This window comes from Pseudonaja textilis, chromosome 1, assembly GCF_049901715.1.
Source record: "Pseudonaja textilis isolate UNSWEBS1 chromosome 1, rPseTex1.2, whole genome shotgun sequence".
Lineage (NCBI taxonomy): Eukaryota > Metazoa > Chordata > Lepidosauria > Squamata > Elapidae > Pseudonaja > Pseudonaja textilis.
In genome coordinates, this window is record NC_141990.1 from 178725577 (window position 1) to 178747191 (window position 21615).

General features: G+C 40.6%; 1 protein-coding gene across 9 annotated transcripts in view; it reads right to left on the reverse strand.

Moving 5' to 3' along the window:
- The window catches only part of GULP1 (GULP PTB domain containing engulfment adaptor 1), a 148356-nt gene extending 131003 nt beyond the window's left edge, over positions 1-17353 (reverse strand). For 4 of the 9 annotated variants that reach the window (XM_026696929.2, XM_087919826.1, XM_087919828.1 and 1 more), the window contains exon 1: positions 16890-17347. The gene's annotated coding sequence lies outside the window, so the exon portion shown is untranslated. Of the gene's footprint in view, positions 1-15451; positions 15581-16889 lie in introns of all 9 variants that reach the window. The other 5 variants (XM_087919825.1, XM_087919822.1, XM_087919829.1 and 2 more) reach the window with 3 other exon arrangements.
- Between the last annotated feature and the right edge of the window lie 4262 nt (positions 17354-21615).

Genomic DNA, 21615 nt, shown 5'->3' on the forward strand with positions numbered 1-21615 from the left:
CTGGACTAAGGGAGGGAGTTAAATCTCTTCCAGCTTTATCTTCAAGTGACCAGTCTACAGAAATTTTATTTTATCAAACATGTATGCCCATTGCTATTGGATCTGGATACACAATACTGCTGGGATACTGTTAATATAGAAACATTCATTCAAACATGCTGGGAAAGATTGCCCAACAATCTTTCCTCCTGAGCTAGCTGGAGTGATATTATTTGTTTATTTGGATGTTGGCTGCTGAAGAAAATGGTTTCTGGACGTTTTGTTTCCTTCTTAGGTTTTCTTTATTATCTCTTTTAAATGGTGTGTAAATATGTTTATCTCAATATATTTTTATTGATAGAAAAAGTTTCATGCAAGGACCAGCTTAACCATAGTTTCAATTGGGAAAGTGAAAAGCATCCTAGACCAAACTAAGTCATCAAATACTATGGAATTCCTGGAATCCTGGCATTCAAACAAAGTCATCGTCAACAGATACACTGAGATAATACAATTTATACATTGTCACATAATTAAGGAGGACAACGATAAATGAAACAGTAAATTGAAACACTGAGACATATTTAAATAAGATCATCTTAATGTAACTCTTCAAGTATGAGCAAAACTGGACTAACATAATCTGCATGGGTCACTGTGAAGGTGACTCAGCAAGTTCAGCTGTTTCAAAATGCAGTGGCTTCTCAAAGAGGGCCTTAAAAATATTCGGCTGATAAATCTGCCTCTGATTGGATTAAATGATAGTTGCTTTTAATGGTTGTTATTATTGTTATTATAAACACCTCAAGTCCTTTGGGCAAGTGAACAATATAAATAACTGTATAAATAAATAATCTCCAACTAGAAACCCAACCTGAGGAATATTATGATGTTCCTATTTATTCTCCCCTCATGGCTTTCCCTTTGAAGCCATTGCGTGTAGAAATCCGTTTTCAAAATACACAATTCATACAGAGTCTTTATTTTCCCACATAAAAGACACAGATTTTTCTCTCCAACATAGAAGAATGTTTTACAAGAAGAAGTTTTAGAAGAAGAAAAGCATAAATTTATCATATTTATCTAAATCATTACAAAGCAAGATAGCAAAGAAAATGAAACAATAATAATTCTATAAGTCAAAAATAACAAGAGGAACTTATTATTGTAGAGCAATCATAATTGAGAGACCATATAAAGGGGCATGTTAAAAATTGGATACCCTCTTTGATCAAGTTCTCATTTTTACTCTACAGGAGGAGACTTTCTTAGGAGAAAAGAAAACTATCAACTCATTTAGAGAAGTGCCCATTTTCTTTGAAGTCCATAAAGTTTGATAAACTCTGATAAATTTCAGCGCTTAATAGTTCATAGTGTTCAGTGACAATGCTCCACCTAGATCTGTACACATCATCAAGCTGGCACAAACTGAATAGCACACATAGTAGAATCGAAAGGATGCTAACTACACATCATTTTTATTGCTTATAATATAATTCAATTGTCACAAATATGAATATTTAATTCACAAAATATAAATTGTAACAGCAGATCTTCAAGATCTTCATGATCTGAACTTCCAGGTATGTATTTAACTAGATAGCCAGTGATCCGTTGGGTCATTGTTTCAGAAATATTTCCCTACTAGATTCCTCAATGTTTTTAATAATGGCAATGTACTTGAAAAGTTCTTAAAAAGGGCGATATTTAGAAATATATCTGCCTTGAAACCTGAACTGTACAGCACAGTCAAACCTTAGGATATGACCATACAAAATATTTTATGATATTTGTATTATGCCAGAAAGTGTTTTAATATAATTTTATGTAATAAAGCATTTTATAAAATGTGTCAAATTTCAATTCCACCAAAATCATGGGTTCCGGATTCTGGACTATAAGCTAGCCTGCTTGAAGTATCTTCACTGAAAAAAGTTCTGCTCTATGATGTACTGGTTCACCAACATAAAGATTACAGGCAGAAGAGTTTTAGTAGAATCTAGATAAGCCCCTCACCATCTGAAATGTTTCATTAGATAACATTATAGGTACCTAGTGGTGAAATACTAAAATAAACCTGAACCTTTGCTTTATTTTCTTGTATATATAATTAACTTTTTAAAAGCATCTTAAGCACCAAATTTAAAGTGCAATTTTGTTAGCATCTCAAGGGTTGCCCAAGTTTTGAACATGATTGACAAGTCCTTAACACCTGCCTTTTTTCAAGCTTCTATACCAGATGAAAAAGTGGCTTCTATACCAGATGAAAAAGGGTAGCATTAACTTTAATTGATAGATTCCATCAATCTAATAGCAGCAGGCTCATTTGGAAACTAGGAAGAGAGTTTGGCAGTTTCAGTGACTAGCACAAATGTGCTATGATGACCCATGTTCTGAAACACTTCTTCGAAATAATTTTCAGAGCGTGCATATCCCTGCAGCACACTACATTGTGATTTAATTAAGGAGTCCAATGAAGTTGAACAGCCATTGAATTTAAAGAAATAATAATATGGGGACAATCTTATCAGTGGTCATACCCACCATCCCTGTTATAATAGCCTTAGCCACATAAAAAGTAACTATTACAAACAAGAAAGCCTTTTGGATTCTTCAATCTCCTAAGGATGGAGTATCAAAAACAAATCATTCATCTTCATCATGGATCTACTTATTTCCCCTGGACTTAAGAGTTTTGTAATTCAGAACTGACTCAAACATACCATCTATGCACACTAAAAAAATAAAATACATAGCTAAAAGTAATTCATTGAAAGAATCCAGCTTTATTTCTAACTTCAAAAAAAAAAAGTACTGAAAAAGACAAATGCTTTGAAGCTATTCAAATGGAACATTAATAATACAAAGCATCAGATAAGCAACTGGTAGTCAATACAGATCTTCCAAGACAAGCATCTAGTGATCTTCCTATCTATTCACTTTAAACAATGAAATTGATAAATCAATTAACATTAAACACATTGAACAAATTGTAGTAAATTCTCCAGTGTAATATAACATTTGAGTTGTACTGAGGCCAAAGGCCAAATTTCATTTCTTCTTTAAATCTAATCCTCATTTATTAATCCTGGATAAACATTCCATACATCTCATTTCCAAGTATTTTATGCCTCCTTTCATTCAAGTGGCAAAATCAAACAAGAATCTCAGCTTAATCATCTTTTCACACTATAGCTAAACTGGGGACTATCATCAACAGCTTTTAGGCAGACTAGTAGAGTGTATTAAAGAACATAATGATTTAGTCACATATTGCTCATATTCAAAGGGAAATGTAAAATTAACACTAGCTCCCTGTCTTGTAGATGCAAAAAGATAAGCCAAGTTATGGAAGAGGGATGTTCCCAGTTGCATATCATTCATGCATGGACTGTTTTATGGTTAAAATTAACAGTAACTCTGATAATGCATCCAATCTAGTGAATCTGGTTATCTCAGTTATTTCATTGCTTCTCATCCTTTTGGCTAAAATCACATGCGAGTGTTTTCAAGGACTTTTAACTATTCTATCCGTGGTAAAACTATAGACTTCTAAAATCTCTCTAAGACAAAACTGGTTGGGCATGTTTTATCTACTGATATATATCAGTGTTTCTCAACCTTGCTGAATGGAAATTCTGGGAGTTGAACTCTACACATCTTAAAGTTGCCAAAATTGAGAAACACTGAGGTATAAGATTTATATAGCTGGTCATCTCGTGATAATGATTGGGTGTGGCATACAAGGATCAAAATCAACACAAACAATCAACAGTCCAAATAACAAGTGACTGAGGTCACAAATCATTCCAATTACAGAAAAGAACAATACAAACTAATCAAGTTCAGCTTCCCAGCCCAAACTCCCAGAGGAGCAGCCAAATCTTTAAGGACCTGTAAAAGGTTAACAGGGTTGTGGTCATTTGGATCTCCATATGCAGGTTTTAATCTATAAACTATATTATTCAGCAGATGTACTCTAATCAACATTATTATGGATATTTGCAAAGTTCTAGTTCTCCATTAAGCATAAAAAGTAGATAGGTGGCTTTGGGTCAGTCACTTTCTCTCAACTTAGCCCACTTCACAGAATTGATGTTTTATAAAAAACAAGAGGGGGAAGCATAATATATGCCACTTTGTGTTATACAAAATAGACAACAACAATAATATCAATAATATATCCTGCTAGGGAAAAAATGGAGGCATATTTTTTCACCCAGGCATTTATGATATTAAAAACTATCCCAGGAATAGATCCTTTTAGAATATCTTTCTTTTTATGTTTTGTTGTAATTTTTGTATTTACTGAATATAAGGAGTGATGATTTTATTTATATAGTTTCATTTAACTCCTGTTTTATTATTTACTGGTAAACTGTTTTCAAATTATCTTAGGTGAAAACAAATTTGAAAATTAAGCTAATTAAACAAGTACATTGACATTAGGCTATCTGAATTGATAAACACCCATTAGTGGCAATATTCATAATATATTCTTGTTTGAATAATAGATAAATGTTATCCATTTATGAACCTCCACATTTTGCACTCATATATTGTCATATAGCAATGCATTCTAACACTGTAACATAACAGAGAGCAGAAACAACTGTTAATAATTAAGAACAATTATTGTCTGGCATGCAATGACATGAGTATTAGTACCATTCTAGCTAAATAAGTAGCTTCTACAAATTTCCTTACATTTGCAAAATAGGTATGCTATTACAGCATTCAAATATTAATGTTGAAATGTGTACCTTCCATTATGAGGTTCTTTGTGAGCAAAACTGAAATGGAAAAAAACAGACAAAAACCAAGAGGCATTTTCCTTTAAATTATGCACATGTGAAACCGATTAAGGGGCACTGTTATGGGTTTAGTCTCCTTAGCTACATTTGTACCATTACTTATCCAGTCCTTTATTCTCCTTAATAACACACACACACACACCACACACACACACACACACACACTAACCAATCTGGTGAGTAGCTAGATTTCAGTTCACTGGAACTGAATGAAATTGCAACAGGCTGTGAATGAAAACAGACATTATATCAAAACAATCTCCTTGTGGTACATTCTGCAAGAACAGAAATGGTGTTACTGAAGAGTTAGTGAGCATATTGAAAGCTGCCAATCTTAAGATATCCAAGCTATGTTTATTCAACACCACTTCTACTCAGCTGCTAGTAGAGAACTTTAAAAAAAGACTGCTTCTTTTCTTCTCATCAGTAAACAAGGAAAAGAAAACCAAGGATTCCAGCATTAAGAGCAAAAAAAAGGAGGGGGGGGGGGAGAAAGAATTAAAGCAGACAAAATGATGAAGAATTCAAGGTTAGCATAGAAAATATTCTCAGGGGATAGCTAAAGCCTGACTGCCTTATCTGTTTGGGGTCACATATGTTTTTTGACAAAACACTGTGGTTAGAAACACGTGCTACAACTTGGAGAACTGTATGCCTCATCTCAGCTGAGTCACAAGGCAAGAGACTAAGCTAAACAAAAAATATGCAAACTATAATCCCAAAGATATAAAGAACACCACTACAGCTTCAGTGCAACATCTCCAAAAACTGTTCTTTTAATACTAAGAATAGTCTTCCTCCTGCATCAGACAAAACATCTTTGAGATGGCTTCTGTTTTCCTTCAGTGGAGAGAGAGACTGTCTCAGACAGTCTCTGTTGAGTTTTGTTTGTGATAATCATTCACAAAGGTGCTCTGCTTTGAATTGGGCATTGGTAGAAGCTCCCCTGAATGTCCTTTCTATCTATGCTGCGAGAGAGCCCAGGATGGGTTGACTCCTTCCTATGATGTCATTTAGCTGAGTCTGTACTGAGATATAAAAGCCAGCCCCCGGAAGAGACCCCAGCTTTGGCGAAGATACTTGACAGACTGAAAGGTGTCTCTGAAAGCACAAATGAATACAGAAATATGGCTTACTCTCTCCGGGCGAATCAAGGGAGGGGCTGGGCTCTCTCCCAGCATAGATAGAAAGGGTGTTAAGGGTAACTTCTACCAACACCCACTGTCCTCCATGCTGCATCGAGAGCCCAGGATGGGACATACTAAAGCTTGCATGTCCACAGGTGGGTCCTCGTCTGGCTCATCACACCGACTGTTGAACTATTCGTTGAAGCACCCGTCTGCTGAAGGCTGAAGTTGCCGAGGCAAAGACATCCAGATGGTAGTATCTGATGAAAGGAGATGGAGATATCCACATGGCTGCATGACAGATCTCCTCCAAAGGTGCTTGGGTCGCCCGGGCACCTGAAGTGGCCGCATTTCTGGTAGAGTGCACCATCAGACCTCGAGGAACCGGAAGGGCCGCAGCTTTGTAGGCCTGCTCAATGCAAGATCTGACCCACCTGCTAATAGTAGGAGAAGAGGCCTTGTGCCCCAAGTGAGAAGGGAAAAGGAAACAAAATGGCTTCTGACTTCCTGAAGGAAGTGCGCTTAATGTATAGTCTAAGAGCCCTACCTACATCTAGCAAGTGCCACTGCTGCTCTAAGTCATGGTGCGGGAGGGGGCAGAAGCCAGGCAACATAATGTCCTGGGACCTGTGGAACAGGTGTTAACCCTTGGAATAAATGAGGGGTCCAGACTGAGGACAACCCTATCATCATGAAAGGAACAAAGGTCCTGTCTGATGGAAAGAGCAGCGAGCTCGGATACCCACCTGGCTGAATTGATGGAAACGGGGAACACTGCCTTCAGAGTCAGGAAACGGAGAGACAATGTTCTAAGGGGTTCAAAAGGGGGCTTTGTAAGGGCATAAAGGACCACATGAAGATCCCAGGAAAGATACCTGTGAACCACCGGAGGGTGCAGGTTGGAAGCCCCTTTCGAAAACCTCCTGACTGAAGGGTGATGGGATAAGGAAGGAAGCGAACCCCATGAAAGAACCAAGGAGAGGGCCTCAACCTGCCTGCATAGGATGTTGGGGGCCAAACCTTTCTCCAGATCACGCTGGAGGAATCTAAGAACCTCTGCCAACTGGGCTAAAGCAGGAGAGAGAGACCCTCCCTAAGGCACCATCGGGAAGGGCCTTCCAGGTAGCATCATAGAGTCGCCTTGTGGGAGGCTTGCAAGACGCCAAGATAGTGATGATGACCCTTTCAGGAAGATCAGCCACCTCTAGCCGCTGCCGCTCAAGTGCCACATGGTCAGCTTGAGCCATTGGGACTCCGGGTGGAGCAGAATCCCCTGATGAAGGGAGATTAGATGGGCTGGGATCCTCCAAGGAGAAGCCACTGACAGGTTGACCAGGTCCGCAAACCAGGGTGTCCTTGGCCAATAGCATGCCAGGAGGAGGAGCTATGCTCATTCCTCCAACATCTTCCAAATTACTGCCAGAATAATGGGAGTGGGGGAAAGGCATAGAGGAGACTTTGGGGCTATCTGCACCGAAGGGCATTGGTCCCCTCCGCTCCCTGGCAAGGAAACCTGGTGAAGAATCTGGTGACCTGGGCAATTTGAGGAGTGGAGAAGATCCACCTCCGGCGTTCCGAATCTGAGGGAAAGGTCCCTGAATAGAGAAGGAGAAATAGACCATTCTGCCTGGTCGACTAGGCTCCTGCTGAGCCAGTTGGCCTGGGATTTGTTGATCCCGGAGAAGTGATCCGCCAAGATCGACAACAGGTGTTGCTCTGCCCATAACCCCAACCGTAAAGCCTCTCCCATGAGGGCTCTGGACCTCGTCGTCCCCCAGCCGGTTGACATGAGCCATGGCGGCCATGTTGTCCATAAGGACTAGAACATAAGAGCTGGTCACTGAGTGCCTGAAATGCTTGAGAGCTAGAAAAATGGCTCTGAGCTCTAGCCAATTTATGGGAAGGGCCTGCTCTGACCTGGACCAAGGTCCTGAGCTATCTGGCCCTGCATATGGGAACCCCAACCCAGGAGGCTGGCATCAGTGGTTATCACTACCCTGTCTGGGACCCTGAAAAGAAGTCCCTTCCAGATTAACAGGGAACACCACCAATTCAGAGATCTCCGGATCTGTGGCAGGAGCGGGACCTTGATGGATGAGTGGATGGTTCCTGCTTGTTGGTAGGGAAGCAGGAACCATTAGAGTGGACAGGAGTGGAAAAATCCATGGCTCTGGAGATATGAAAGGGTAATTTGCAGATCCCGATGGGCTGCATGGATGAAAGAGGACAGAATCAAAATGTTGTCCAAGTAGCATTGGATCCTCACTAGAACAGAAAGCAGAGATGCCACCAATGTTGCCAGAACCTTCGTGAAGACCCTTGAAGCCGATGAGAGGCCGAAGGGAAGTGCTCGATGCTGACAATGGGTATTCTGATAACAGAAACGGAAAAACTGGCGATAATGAGGCCAAACGGGGATGTGGAGGTAAGCCTCCATGAGATCAGTGGAAAAGAGGAGATCGCCCTCCCGAACACTCTCTAAAATAGAATGCAGAGTCTGCATTTTAAAAAGCCTGTATTTTACAAATTGGTTGAGAAATTTTAGATCCAGGATGGCTCGCTACCCCCCTGAGGCTTTGGGAACAATGAAAGGCGAGAATAAACCCCATGTCCCCATTGAGAGGGGGGAACAGGTTTGAATAGCTCGGATTTCAAGAAGGAGTTGAATGGCCTGATTCATGAGGTCTTGCCTTGAAATGTCCCGAGAGGACAGATCAATTTGGGGGGGGGGAGCTGCATTAGGAAGTTCAATTGTAATCCTAACCTAATAGTGCATCCGCCTGACTCCTCCCATTTGGAGGCAAAGAAGGCTAGGCGACCTCCGATGGGTGGGGAGAATGAGAGATTACTTAGAGCGACGGCAGGAACAACCCCCACCCTCCCAAAAGGGCTGTTTACCAGTATAAGGAGCTGGGTGATAGTCAGCTCTCTTCCCAGAGGAAGAGATAATTTTACGTTTACCTCTGGTTTCGATGAGATTAGGTTCCAGAGCATTGCCAAAAAGCTTATTGCCCGCGAATGGAACTGAAACCAGCTTCCATTTACAGCGTGACTCCGCCTGCCAATTTCTGAGCCATAACAGTCTTCTTACTGCTACTGAACATGCCATGGCCCTAGATGCAAATTTGGCAGAATTGATAGTGGCATCTGCAGTGAATTCTGCCGCTGTGATAATCTTATTAAGGCCTTGGTGAGACCAAAGGTCAGAAGTAGGCAATCTAATTTGGAGTTGGTGCAGCCACCATATGGATGCCCATGTGAGAGTGCCAGAAAATGGAGACGAGGCCAGAACCGGAATGTCAACAGAAGGCACTGCCAGGGAATTGTCCAGGCTGCGCTGACATTGTAGAAATGCTTATCTAGAGAAGATGGGCGAGGACCTGCCGAAGGGAAAGCACACTGTTCCTTGACCATGTCCAGGAACAAAGTGGGAAAAGGCAAAACTCCTTAATACACTACAGGCTTGGAGAAGAATGAGTCTCCCAGGCTAGAGGGAATTCCTTGTGGCTCAGAAGACACTTCCTCTGGCGACAGCTTGGCAGTGACCAAGGCCATGCTGAGTAATGGCCTGAAGAGAGAAGGATTGAAGACCAATGCAGAGGATGTCTACTCTGGGCGAGAGTCCTCTTCCTCTGAAGATTTTGGTCAAAGGTCTCACCCTCTTCACGTTCTGAACGAGACGAGTAACTGTGTTCAGATGGTGAAGCCCTTCCCTCCTCATCAACCTCCTCCCATTCTGGTAGAGAAGAATGGACCCTGAGATCCTGGGGTCTGTGTAAATCAGGGTGATGAGGCAACTTATACATTGAGAAGAGAGAAGGGCTTGAACCCTTTCTGGAGGTCGAAGGATTTGCTTGAAGCCTTCAGCCAATCCTTGCCTAATGGCCAAAGAGACAACATCTTGGATATCCCCTGGTCTATACTCAAAGGTAGAGGCAGAAGGCCAAAGGCCCGCTGCTGAGGGAGTGAAGGTGGCTTCAGGCCTAGATTGAGAAGAGGTCCGAGGCCTGGAGGGAGTGGGAGGAGCATAGGGCCCAGAAGCCTGTTGGAAATAAGGCCTAGATCCTGAGGATCATTGTACTGCAGAAGCCTCAGGAGACCAGGATGGAGGATGGAAAGGCTCATAGATAACTTCTCCTCCCCTGGGAGGGCTTGGCTGGTGCCCATAGGTATCACCTGAAACATGCTGTAGTTGCACTCCCTTCTGTTGAATACTTCTGTTGAACTGCCTCTCTAGGGCTGCATGTCTGCACTTTTCTGCCCTCAACTCAGCCTGAGTTGCCTTCTTAGGGGCTAGAGCCTTAGCTCTGATTTTAGCAGCCACCTCCCTCTGGACTGATTGGGTGCGTTGCCTACAACTTTTTCTCTTATTGGCTTAAAAGACTGTTCCCCTTGGCGGGGGGGCTCTGCCTGACCCTTATCTTGCTCCATTTGCAGAATAAAGGCTCTTACGATGGAAAGAAACTGTTTGTAAATTTGTTGGATTAAGCCCCTAAGGGTATAAATTAGCCCCCGGGCTTACAAAATGGCCGCTCACCTCGTGGTGGAAAGCTTCAATCCAAGATGGCCACTGACTATGGGAAACAGGCTCCGAGATCGAAGAATTTATCCTTAGGCTATAAAGAGCCCAGAGTGGTCAGCAAAGGAAAGGGCAGCTTCTGGCCACACAATCAGCTGGCTGACGCTGGTATTGGTTTGCTGATCGTTTTTCACAACCGCTCAAACCGCAGGCATGGAGGAGGTCTACAGACGCTGCCCAACTTGCCTGAACAGCACTCTGGCAATGCTGCTCCCAACCTTGCAGGAGAGAGAGAGAGAGAGAGAGCCCTGCTCTCCTGGAAGAGCAGCTACCCAGATCCTGGGGGCTACTTGAAACGAGGAAAAACGGCACTGAAGATCGCTGGTGAGTGTTATCTAACAGAAGCTTTCAGAGACACAGCTTCTGACTGAAAGGAGCTGAGTCAAAAGCTGGGGTCTCTTCCAGGGGCTGGCTTTTATATCTTAGTACAGACTCAGCTAAATGACATCATAGGAAGGAGTCAACCCATCCTGGGCTCTCGATGCAGCATGGAGGAGAATAAGTATGTTCTCTTTTCAGGCTTCAGATAAACACCTACTGATTACATTAGCCTTCATGAATGTCAATAGGTATATGCATGTAGGTGAGAAATGTATTTAATATGTTTAATTTTTTTTAAAAAAATATCAATATTACTACAAATTTGTATCATAAGCAAAATGGAAAGGATCTGGCATTAAAAAATTTAAATATGTCAGAAAGCCAAACAGATAGCTATGCTTACCAATAATTCTTCTTTAAAACACCGCCACGTATTCTGAAAATTATCTGGTAAAGAATGCATTGATTGAAATAGTGAAACTTTGCTTGTCTTGAGCCTATTAATAATTTCAATACCTGTTTGTAGTAATAGTATGAAAGAAAACAATCATTCATCCATTCATCAATAATTTTATGAGTTAATTCCATTTGTAACCTAGAAGCATAAACACACATTGGCCTGCTAATAACTTACCATAACTGAAATAAAATAAATGTGAGTGAACAAGTTGCCCTCCAAAATAAAAAATAACACTTGAACATTCCAGTTCATATGTGTTTTTCTCTGCTCCATACCTTACTCACACTTGGATCTAAATCCTGCACAAACATGTCCTGGCCACATTTTTTAACCTTCAGTCTAAGCCCAGCCCATGAATGAAAATGATTTAAAATTTAAATCATCTTTAGTTGCAATGCAATTCCCTCCTTGTCCAAGAGCAGCCTTGCAGTGCATAACATTTGAAACATAGGAAGGAAATCAAGTGATTAGCAGCGACTGCCAGCAGAGACTGAATATGGTTCACTCAAGAGGTTAGTAAATTTAATATTAGTTTGTTTTCTCCAAGTTCAAGAATGGGTGATTAGCACTATAATTTCGCAGTAGGGAAAAATCCTAATATATCTTTTTCAAGTTATCTAATGACAAGAAAGTTTTGAATTGATACACATATCTCACTAAGCCAGAGTTTATTTAACCAGGGTCTTTTGAATGAGTTATTCTTGGTTGCCTTCCTATAATATGTCCAGTCACAAACTATAAATTATGAATCATAACTGGGTCATAAAGGTAAAGGTTTCCCCTATCCAGTCATGTCTGACTCTAGGTGGCAGTCCTCATCTCCAATTCTTAGCCAGGTGAGCAAGTGTTGTCCAAAGACACTTCTGTGGTCATGTGGCCAGCATGACTATATACCAAGTCGTCATACAGAAATGCTATTAACTTCCCACCAAAGTAGTATTTATTTATCTACTTGCATTTGCATGCTTTCGAACTGGTAGTTTGGCAGGAGCTAAGACAAGTAATGGGAATTCAATGCGAGTCGTATGGGGCTCATATGATGTATTAAGCACACCAATGTGCCTACTGTCCCTGTCTATTGTTTCTTTGTATTTTTCTTATATGTATCCATTTCATGTATTCACAATGGATTTTCCATTTCAAGAATTCCCCATGCTAAAAGACCTACAGATGAGATTGATATTTGATCTATGGCATCTATAGGCAATCTAAGTAAGGCTTCAGACTGTAAATTATAGCATACGTATTAAGCTAGGTAGATTAAAATATGGTCCAGAATTGACCAGCTTCCAGTGCTCTTGAAGAAATCTGCTTGCTAGCTGTGAGAAATTTGTTTGCAGACATTTCATCATTTAATCAGTGCTAATGAGTGTAGCCCTTATTTCCTTTTTATATACAGTAGCTTGCCCTGCCAATATTAGTGTTTTTCCCTTGGTAGTTCCTTGATTAGGATACTATTTTCTGTTTGTCTGTCTTATGTTAATCCCTGCTTAACTGAAGACTGCTGGAAAGAATGTATTTTGGTCTTTTTATTTCCTTAACTTTTTATTGCTTCTTTTGAATGGTATGTAAATGTAGTTTAGATCTATGTGTTTATTGATGACTTATTCAATGGAAGAGAATATATGTAGCTCCTGGTTGAACTGTGGTGTCCTTGGAGCTCTCTGAATGCTGAGACATCAATAGCTCTTTTGGTGCTCAGACTTGCTATATATCTGAGGGAGGGGACTTCTTCTTTGAATTATCCCATATACAGAAATTATAATTTACCTAAGAGTCATTGTTGTGCAAATAACAAGAGCTGGAAATTTGCTTATGTACATAGGCTTTGCAAGTATTGAGTACCCAATTAAGTAACAGCATCGGCGGAGGGAAATAGATAAAAGTTGTACAGGTGAAGTGTACACTCCAAAGGTGTGGTGAAGGTTGTAACTTCAACAAAAGGCCATCAAATTAAAGGGCCATTTTTAAATAAATCATAGCTACAAGTTTCACCACTATTTCCTAGTTAGGCCTAAATACGTTTATAGAATCACTACAGCTTTAGGAGAAAAAGAGAAGTGTGGCTTTTTAATGACTTATTTAGTTTTTACCTGATTGTTTGATCAGTATAATTTAATTTCAAGAGTATTTCTTTAAACATGTTTGTACATTTTGTGTCTAACAGAATTGGGAATTGGTTCAAAAATGAGCTGAGTAACAAGGATAATCTATTATTAGGCCACCACTAATCAACCTACTTTCACTAAAAATAATTAACATAGAAATTTATTTCTTAAGAATGAAAAGAGCAAGAATGAGAAACCCTCACTACAGAGGCTGAATTGAGTAAGGGGCTACTGGTAATTTGCATCAACATACCATGTGTTTGCCAATAACAGTGTTTGATACAGTACACTACAGCTTCATATTTGTAATGATCAACTAATGTTTTGGTTTTACCACTGCAAGAAGAAAGCATGATCAAAGCCGTTAGTTAAGGTTACCATTTTTTAAAATTTAGTTATTAGAAAATATATTTTCTTAATGAATGCTCCTTCAACAGCTACTAGCTGCAAAATAATTCATCTACTTGAGTCAGAACCAGAAAGTTATATTGGTTTCTGGAATTTGTCCAGTATAAAACATAACCCTCAATCTCACCATCACCTTGAACGATTACTAGTGTCTGGATACTTGCCTGCCCTTATTCAAAGTAAGCAGTATAAAACATTATGGTTCTTCTTATTCTGCCTTCAAAGCTTTTATATGAACCTTTTATCTGAAAATTTATTGGGGGGGTGGGGGAATGGCAAGCATATAGTAAAACATGACAAATGTTTGACCAAATGCATACTAAGTACCATCATGTATCAAAATGTAAATAAATGAAGTACTACCTATTAATTTAGCAAATATATTAATTAGCAGCATTGCAAATACTTAATTGTATGGCACCTGGTAATTCTATAGCCAAAAGAAGTTGGTCTCCATGGTAAGATATTAAGTAGTAAACCAAAGTAACATCAACAGATGTTGTTTCACAAAGAAGTGGCTACCTTCTCTCTGGAAAAACTTGGCACACTCCATGGACTTTTGCTTTCAAAATAGACAAGACAGCGTTCATAGATTTACAGGCACTTTGGCAACAGAGTTAATAATTATGATAAAAATGACAACTACTATTACCATAAAAACATAAACCAGATACTTATATAATATAGCAACACATATACTATCATTCTCCAGTGTTAGCCCTTAGATAGAGGAAAATAGTTAACACCAAAGCATTCAAGAACAAATCTGAACTCCTCTACCCTGACATCTCTCATACCAAAATTGAAATTTAAATAGACTTCTATTGTGTATAATTCACTAGATCAGAAATAATTAGTATTGAAGAATGCATGCCGGCTACTAATTGGAAAAATTGTACAAAACTCTATGCTTCAGAACTTTTTCTTTTAACCTCTCCCTCATTTATTCTGAATGCAATTTGGAAAATAAAGTTAAAGCTGTTACTGCAGCCCATTTTAAATGAAAATCTGATGCTGTTGCCCCACCCCCACAGGTTATGTTTTAAGGAATTAAGTCACATGTATGCTTTTATCCATAAACCGAATGACATTGCAAAAGTAACTTGTGTTCATTAATCTTTGCAATGATGCCAGGTTTGTCTTCAGAGTGAAATGTTTTAGCTGAACCAGCATCCTATCATCTTTTGTGGAACTACAAAAGCTAGTATCATGTATCTTTCTTTTGATTCTCAAATAAACTTTGCATCTTGAAAACACAGGAAACTTTGCTATTTTAAATTCTGGTTCAGATTTTTTTGACTTGTATTAATATAATTCTTCCAACTTTCAGTTTCCAGGAACTGAAGTCTCCAAGTAAGTTTAAGAGGTACAGTAAATTGTATCTCCAAATTAGTTAGACTATATTACTGAAAACATTACACACACACACATACACACACACACAAATTTGTACAACATAACATTTTCTTAGGATTTTTGAAGAATGCTAACAAAGTTATTAAAATAGTTGTGTTTAACTGAACACTTGGGAATTTAGTTTATCTGGGCTGTTGTGATGTCCTTCTATTATGTTTTATTGCTGTAAACTGCCAAAAAAATTGGGATAGGATGGCATAGTGCAAATTTATGTAACAATAAATATGGGTCATTCTCACCACTCATCAAAAGAGAAAAATGAATACCGGCAGTCCACTATCAAGGAGCTGTAGATCTAATTGTAGGCATTAGTAGGTTACATAATCTCTGTATGTTTCTTCTGAAGAAAGTAAATATAGGATTGCAGCCTAAAAATCAACATCAGTTGTTTTAACTTTTTTTGTTTAAAAACATACTTGTATGATCCAAAAGTAGTACCTTAAAAAAGAGCTTTCTGTCGAGAAACCTCTCCCTTCCTCTAATCTTTTCCCATGAGCAGTACATGGAAACAGTATTACTCAATTAAAGCTTTTCGCTCTATCAGCTGTACTTCTGCTGTACCAAAACATCACCCAGGGCGGAAAAATCCACCAGATTGACACTTGCTTGACACTGGTTTTGGACTGCAGCCTGCAAACACAGGAATCCACTGATTAGTCCTTCAGATAACTGCCACCCACCTTCTAGTCTAAACGTAAAAGCAAAGCTGGAGAAAACGCTGGCGCGGGATCTACATCGAAAAACAGAATTCACCTCCCTCATTAATGCCATACGGAGAAGCGCCGCACCGAAGCTTCGCGCCTCCTACGAAGTTGAGGGGATCGGGCAAAAAAAAAAAAAGCGACTTCACACCAGACCTTCCGGTCGCAGGCAAGTTTACTCAAGAGTAAACAATTCTTAGCACAAGGAGGGGCGGGGGCATGCTTTTGAAGGCAGACCCACCCAACTGCAGTCTAAAACGGCTCCTGGTGGACGAACGTGGGCGAGCGCTGGCCCAGCGGTCCACTACCGTCAGTGAACTCGTAGGGTCACACAAAAGAACCGGAGAGACGGGCAACATTCGAGCAAAGGCCACCGAAGGGCTCCGAGGCACGCATCTCGATTTCTCTGCCCGAGCGCGCCGCCTTCTTTTCTTTAACCCCGGAAAGCAAAAGTACGGCGCCAACTTTCCGTCTGCTTTTTGAAACGGAGGGCAAGATGCCGGTATCAGAACGGGGAGAGGGTAGCTACCACGCCAACAAGCAGCACGAGAAGCGAGGCAAAAAGAAGCGCGGGACTCCGCCGAGACCAACGGGAGCGAGTTACACTCCCCAGGAAAAATTACAATAATAATAATAATTAAAACAACTTCAGTTCGTCGCGTCCGCCTGCCGACGGAAAGTTTCGAGCCCTCCTCAACGGCGGCTGCGGCTACGCGGAACAACCTGAAAGCCCCGCGGTGTGTGGAGGGGGAGGACTATTCCTTCCCCCCCTCCTCTTCTTCTTCCGCAGCATCCTGAGGAAAGCCACCCGGCGTTCAACAGGCTTCCCTCGGGCCACGAGCGCACGCGCGCACTCTTTGCCGCCACAAAATCAAGACGAGCCATTCCCTGGTCTCTTGTCAAGCTCTTCCCCCTCCCCCTCCCGCCCCGCTCCTTCCTTCCTCGAAGAAGACAAAAGTTAAAAAAAAGAACAAACCCAGCCAGAGTTCCCTCGACGCCCGCTTTCTCCTCCTCCTCCTCCTCCCCCTCCACTCCTGGTTCTCCTCCTCCTCCTCCTCCTCCTCCCGCTGTCAGTCGCCGAAAGGAATCCCGAAGCCAACGCCAAGTCATCAAGTTCTCCCTTCGTCCAACTCCACCGAATTCCAGCCAGCCAGGGAATTTTCCTGGACTCCGCGTGCGCGTTGGGCCGAAGGAGCGGGCGCGAGGGCGTCGGAGAGCGACGATGCGGCGAAAGAGTCAGCCGAGGAAGGCTCCGGAGCGGTCCAAAGCTTGCAGTCCCGATAGCCGCCTGCCTTGAGCCGACCCCAGCGACTCGCAACAGCGGACACACGCGCGCACACACACACACACGCGCGCCCGCGCGCGCGGCGTGAGAGAAAAGCGCCGCTCGCTGTCGCCTCCTTGGCTTCAGCCTTCTGGGCTCAACCACTGAGGGAAAGTTTCCTGACGTCACGGCCCTGGGCTGGCTGGCTTCCCCCGCCTCGCTCTCCCACCCCCTCCCCTTTCATCTGCTGGAAACTGCTGGATGGTGTGGCTCCCTCAGTCTAAGGCCGGCCGTGGGGCTGGGAGGGGTGGGCTGCTTCCCCGCCCCGAGCAAATGTAACGGCTCTTTCCTTCCCCTTCTGTTACCTGGAGACAGTACTTTATGTTCCTGGGTTCTCTTCTCGGATCTTTTCGATCCTTTCGGGCGAAGGGAAAGTTTTAAGGCGATTAGAGTCCGTTGGTTAAACAATAACCAAACAACACCCGCCTTGGTTTTGGTTTGTATTGGTCTTTATTTTATTATTGGCATTCAGTTCAGCCAAGAGTAATAAACTCAACCATCCTCCAGCCGGATTTGGGAAAAGTGATACCAGCGCTGATCACTACTGCATCTCGGCTTGACTTTGAAATCAATGAAGCTTGAACAAAAATGTATTATTTGTTTGTTTAATTCAGTCAACTCCAACTGAGTCTGGGCTGAACTGAATGTTGAGGGAAAGGTAGAAGCTCAGGTTGGATGTTTGTTGATCCTGCCTTTTCTGCAGTGAGCTCTGGACGAAAAGAAAAAAGCAACTGGATCTTTCATCCTTCAGCTAACCGTCCAACTTACTGTAGAAAGTCAGCACCTACCCCCATCCCAGAAGAATGAAATATTTTGAGGAATATTTTAAAAATGCAGAATATTATATTTCCCTAAATGAGAAATGGAGAAACATGTTTTTTTAGAGGCAGAAAGCAACCCCCACTTTCCTTAATAGCCCACAGCAGATGTCAGCACTTAAGTGATAAAGAGCTTATTGAAAAAGGAAGACACATATATAGATAGTTCTATTCATAGGCAAAGCAAATACTGCAGGCAGAAATCCATTCAAGTCAGGAAACTCCCTGCGGCAAAGTCTGAACAAAGGCAGAATGATGGGATTAGCTCTCAGTCAAGATCCAAAACAGGAAGAAAGCCATTAAGCCACAATAGGAATTGCTCAACACCCTTTCAGAACACAAGTTCATTTATGACATCATCTCAGAGCAGTCCAAACTTCAGCCAAACCTGTGAGATCAGACAAACACCTAGGATTTGCATTTCTTTTGCCTATAGAGCCAGTATGACCCCTACCTAATTCCTACATGACCCCATAGGAATCTGGCAACAGTCAATAGAAGACATGTTCTTGCACAGGAATAGGAAGCTCAAGTACAAAGCCCAAAGAAGGTATACCCCCGCTCCACTCCATTTTGTCACCTGCCCAGAACCACAAACCCATGTAGTTCTGCTTCATCAATAAACCATCTTTCCAATCAGCCTCCATGTTTCCAGTCTTTCCAGTCTAGGACTGAAACAGATGGATAATTCTTCCCACAATTTCCTTCAAGTTGTTTTGGTGTAACTGTAATTCTGAAAATAACTTACCAGTTCTCTTTACAAAATATCTTTTAAATTAAAAGTTAAAATATGTTTAACTTTTAATTTCCAATATGAAGGTATTTATCTTATAGTTCTGCAGAAAATCCAAGCAAATCACAACTTGCTTTGCTGTTCTGCATAGGTCACCCTACTTTTAAAACTAGAGATACCCTCAAGTTGAGCTTCTCTCCTGGTGACTGCATTTTGAGATGCTGCAAATTAGAATGAGGGAACTAATGTCTACTACGGTAAGCCTTATTTATCCTTGGGCTAGATCAGACTTGCACATTGAAATCAGGAATCTATGCTATGCTGGCTAGGCTGCATAGCATCAGAGATGTGTAGAAAACTAGTGATGGGTACTATAATTCTGCCAGTGTGGTTAAAAGTAAAATGTGTCAATCATCTATCAGCTTATTGTGTTTAAATTACAAGAGCCTTTGCAATATTTTCCTCACCTCTCTTTTTCAGAAAATAAGGAGTAGCATGATTTGGATGACAGTGAGTCAGTTATAAGCAGATATGACAAATTCATTAAACCCTTTCTTTGCCTTTTATTCCATGAATCAAAAACTGAGAAAGAGGCAGTCTGTGGAAAAATTTGGATGGCAATGTAAGCTGCAATGTTTTCAAAGCTAATAGCTAAAGCCTTTCTCAAATCCTATACAGATAACAGAGTGCAGCCAAACAAATTACTATATTTACCCAAAAGACTATGGATTTTCCCCAAATAATTGATCAATGGAATGGGAGAGTCATTTTAATAGCCTGAGAATGTAGTAGTGGAAACAAAAGATGTGGAAGTACTGGAAACAGAAACTGCTTTCAGAAATTAAGGGTTACCTTCCTATGTACTTCTGTGGGAATGCAATGTTCAGCAAATCATATAAATAAAGTGATCTATCATCATCATCATCATCACCACAACCACAAAATACAAAGACCTGCAAATAGGAATGGAATGACTTTGGCAGAAGAAAGCAAAAATAATACCAATAGTATTGGGTGCCATCCCAAAATATCTGGAGTACTATTTGAACACTATTGGCATTGACAAAATCATCATCAGTCAATTGTGAAAGGCAGCTTTACTTGGAACAACTTACATCCTGAAGCGATACCTTTAATACCATCAAACAACAATATCTGCCCATTCCAGGTCCTTAAGGGAGGGATGAATAGTTGGATAAAAATGTGGCTCACAGTAAGATAAAGTGGCTATGATATACTCAAGAGTAATCAGAATAAATAGTGTAACCTCAAGATGACAGCAATAGTAGCTTACAGTTGGATTTTTCTCTATTTACTGGATAGGAATTTAGCATAAACATTTTAGTAAAATTCAGTCCAAATTACCCGAAATGGTAACTATGTAAACAATAAATGTTGTTTTCTTTAGAACTGAAAACTGTGATAAATGTATTTATTTATATGCCTGTACTAGCTTTTTCAAGGTGACAAAGTGGCTCAAGCGTTTAAGATGCTGGGCTTGTTTCCTGGAAAGCCAGTAGCCCAGGTTCGAAACCTGAGCTCCACATGATGGGATGAGCTCCTGTCTTCACCCCATCTCTGCCAACCTAGCAGTTTGAAAGCATACAAATGCAAGTATATAAATGGGTTCTACTTTCCCAATTTGGTGGGAAAGTAACAGCACTCTGTTACATTATGACCACATGGTTGTGGAAATTTCTTTAGACAGCACCAGCTCAATGGCCTTGAAATGGAGATGAACACCACCACCCATAGTCGACAATGATTAGTGGAATAAAATCCACAGGGACTCTTACTTTTTATTCTATGTTTATTCTCATTTTTCCTCAATAAATATAAGCTTGATAATATGCATATGTTTGAATTCTCAAGCTAAAACTTCATTATTCATTTTTCCCTTTTCCCTATCTTATTCTAGGATAAGATCTCAGCTACTTCCATTTTTCATTTCCTAAGACTGACATTATAGAAAGAGAGCTGTTTTACTCTCAAACTCAGGAGTTTGAAGCTTCTCTGACTAACAAATATTATTAAATAGCATAAGGCTTTGTTGGTGTAGGTCACTTGATTAAATACCTGGAATGATTAATTGATGTAGAATTTGAAGAGAGGATGAGTCAAGTAAAGGAAGAAAGTAACTATACGGTTATATGTGAGACAGATTACTTCATCAGTTCGCAATTATAATATATTAAAAACCCATTGTGTTTGTTGAGATCTTCTGAAATCTTTTGATGTGTATGAATTCAGCAGTCTTACTAGTTCTCTAAAGCTGACATATATTCTTTGTACTGAAATGGCAATTTACAGATATCATCAAACCTGAAGTGGATTCTTGTAGGCAATCTAAAATAACCAAACAACTATGCAAACACAGGAATCAGGTCCTGCAACAAACCCAGTTGACTACAGTTCCCCCAGTACTATCACTTTCTCATCAACTTCACATACAAGATTAGAAGTGCCTTCACATTTACTTTTCCAATGTAGCATATGCCATCATCTGCCAGCAATGCCATTCTTGATTCTATATAAGACAAACTTAGCATTAAAAAATTACTGGACATAAGATTCAAAATAAGGATAAAATACTGTCAGAATGTTTTAATCTTCAAAGACACTTTATAGTAAATCTCAGAGTGACTCTTTTGGCAGAACAGAACTTTAACTCCATCATTGAGCAAGAGGTTACTGAACTTACAAACATTAAAAGGTTTCAGGCTATGTCAGAAAATCTTAACAAATAATATCTGACATATTATAGTTACAATTTGGATCAGATGCAAATAGTATCTGACCCAAAGACCCCCAATGAATTTCTATGAAT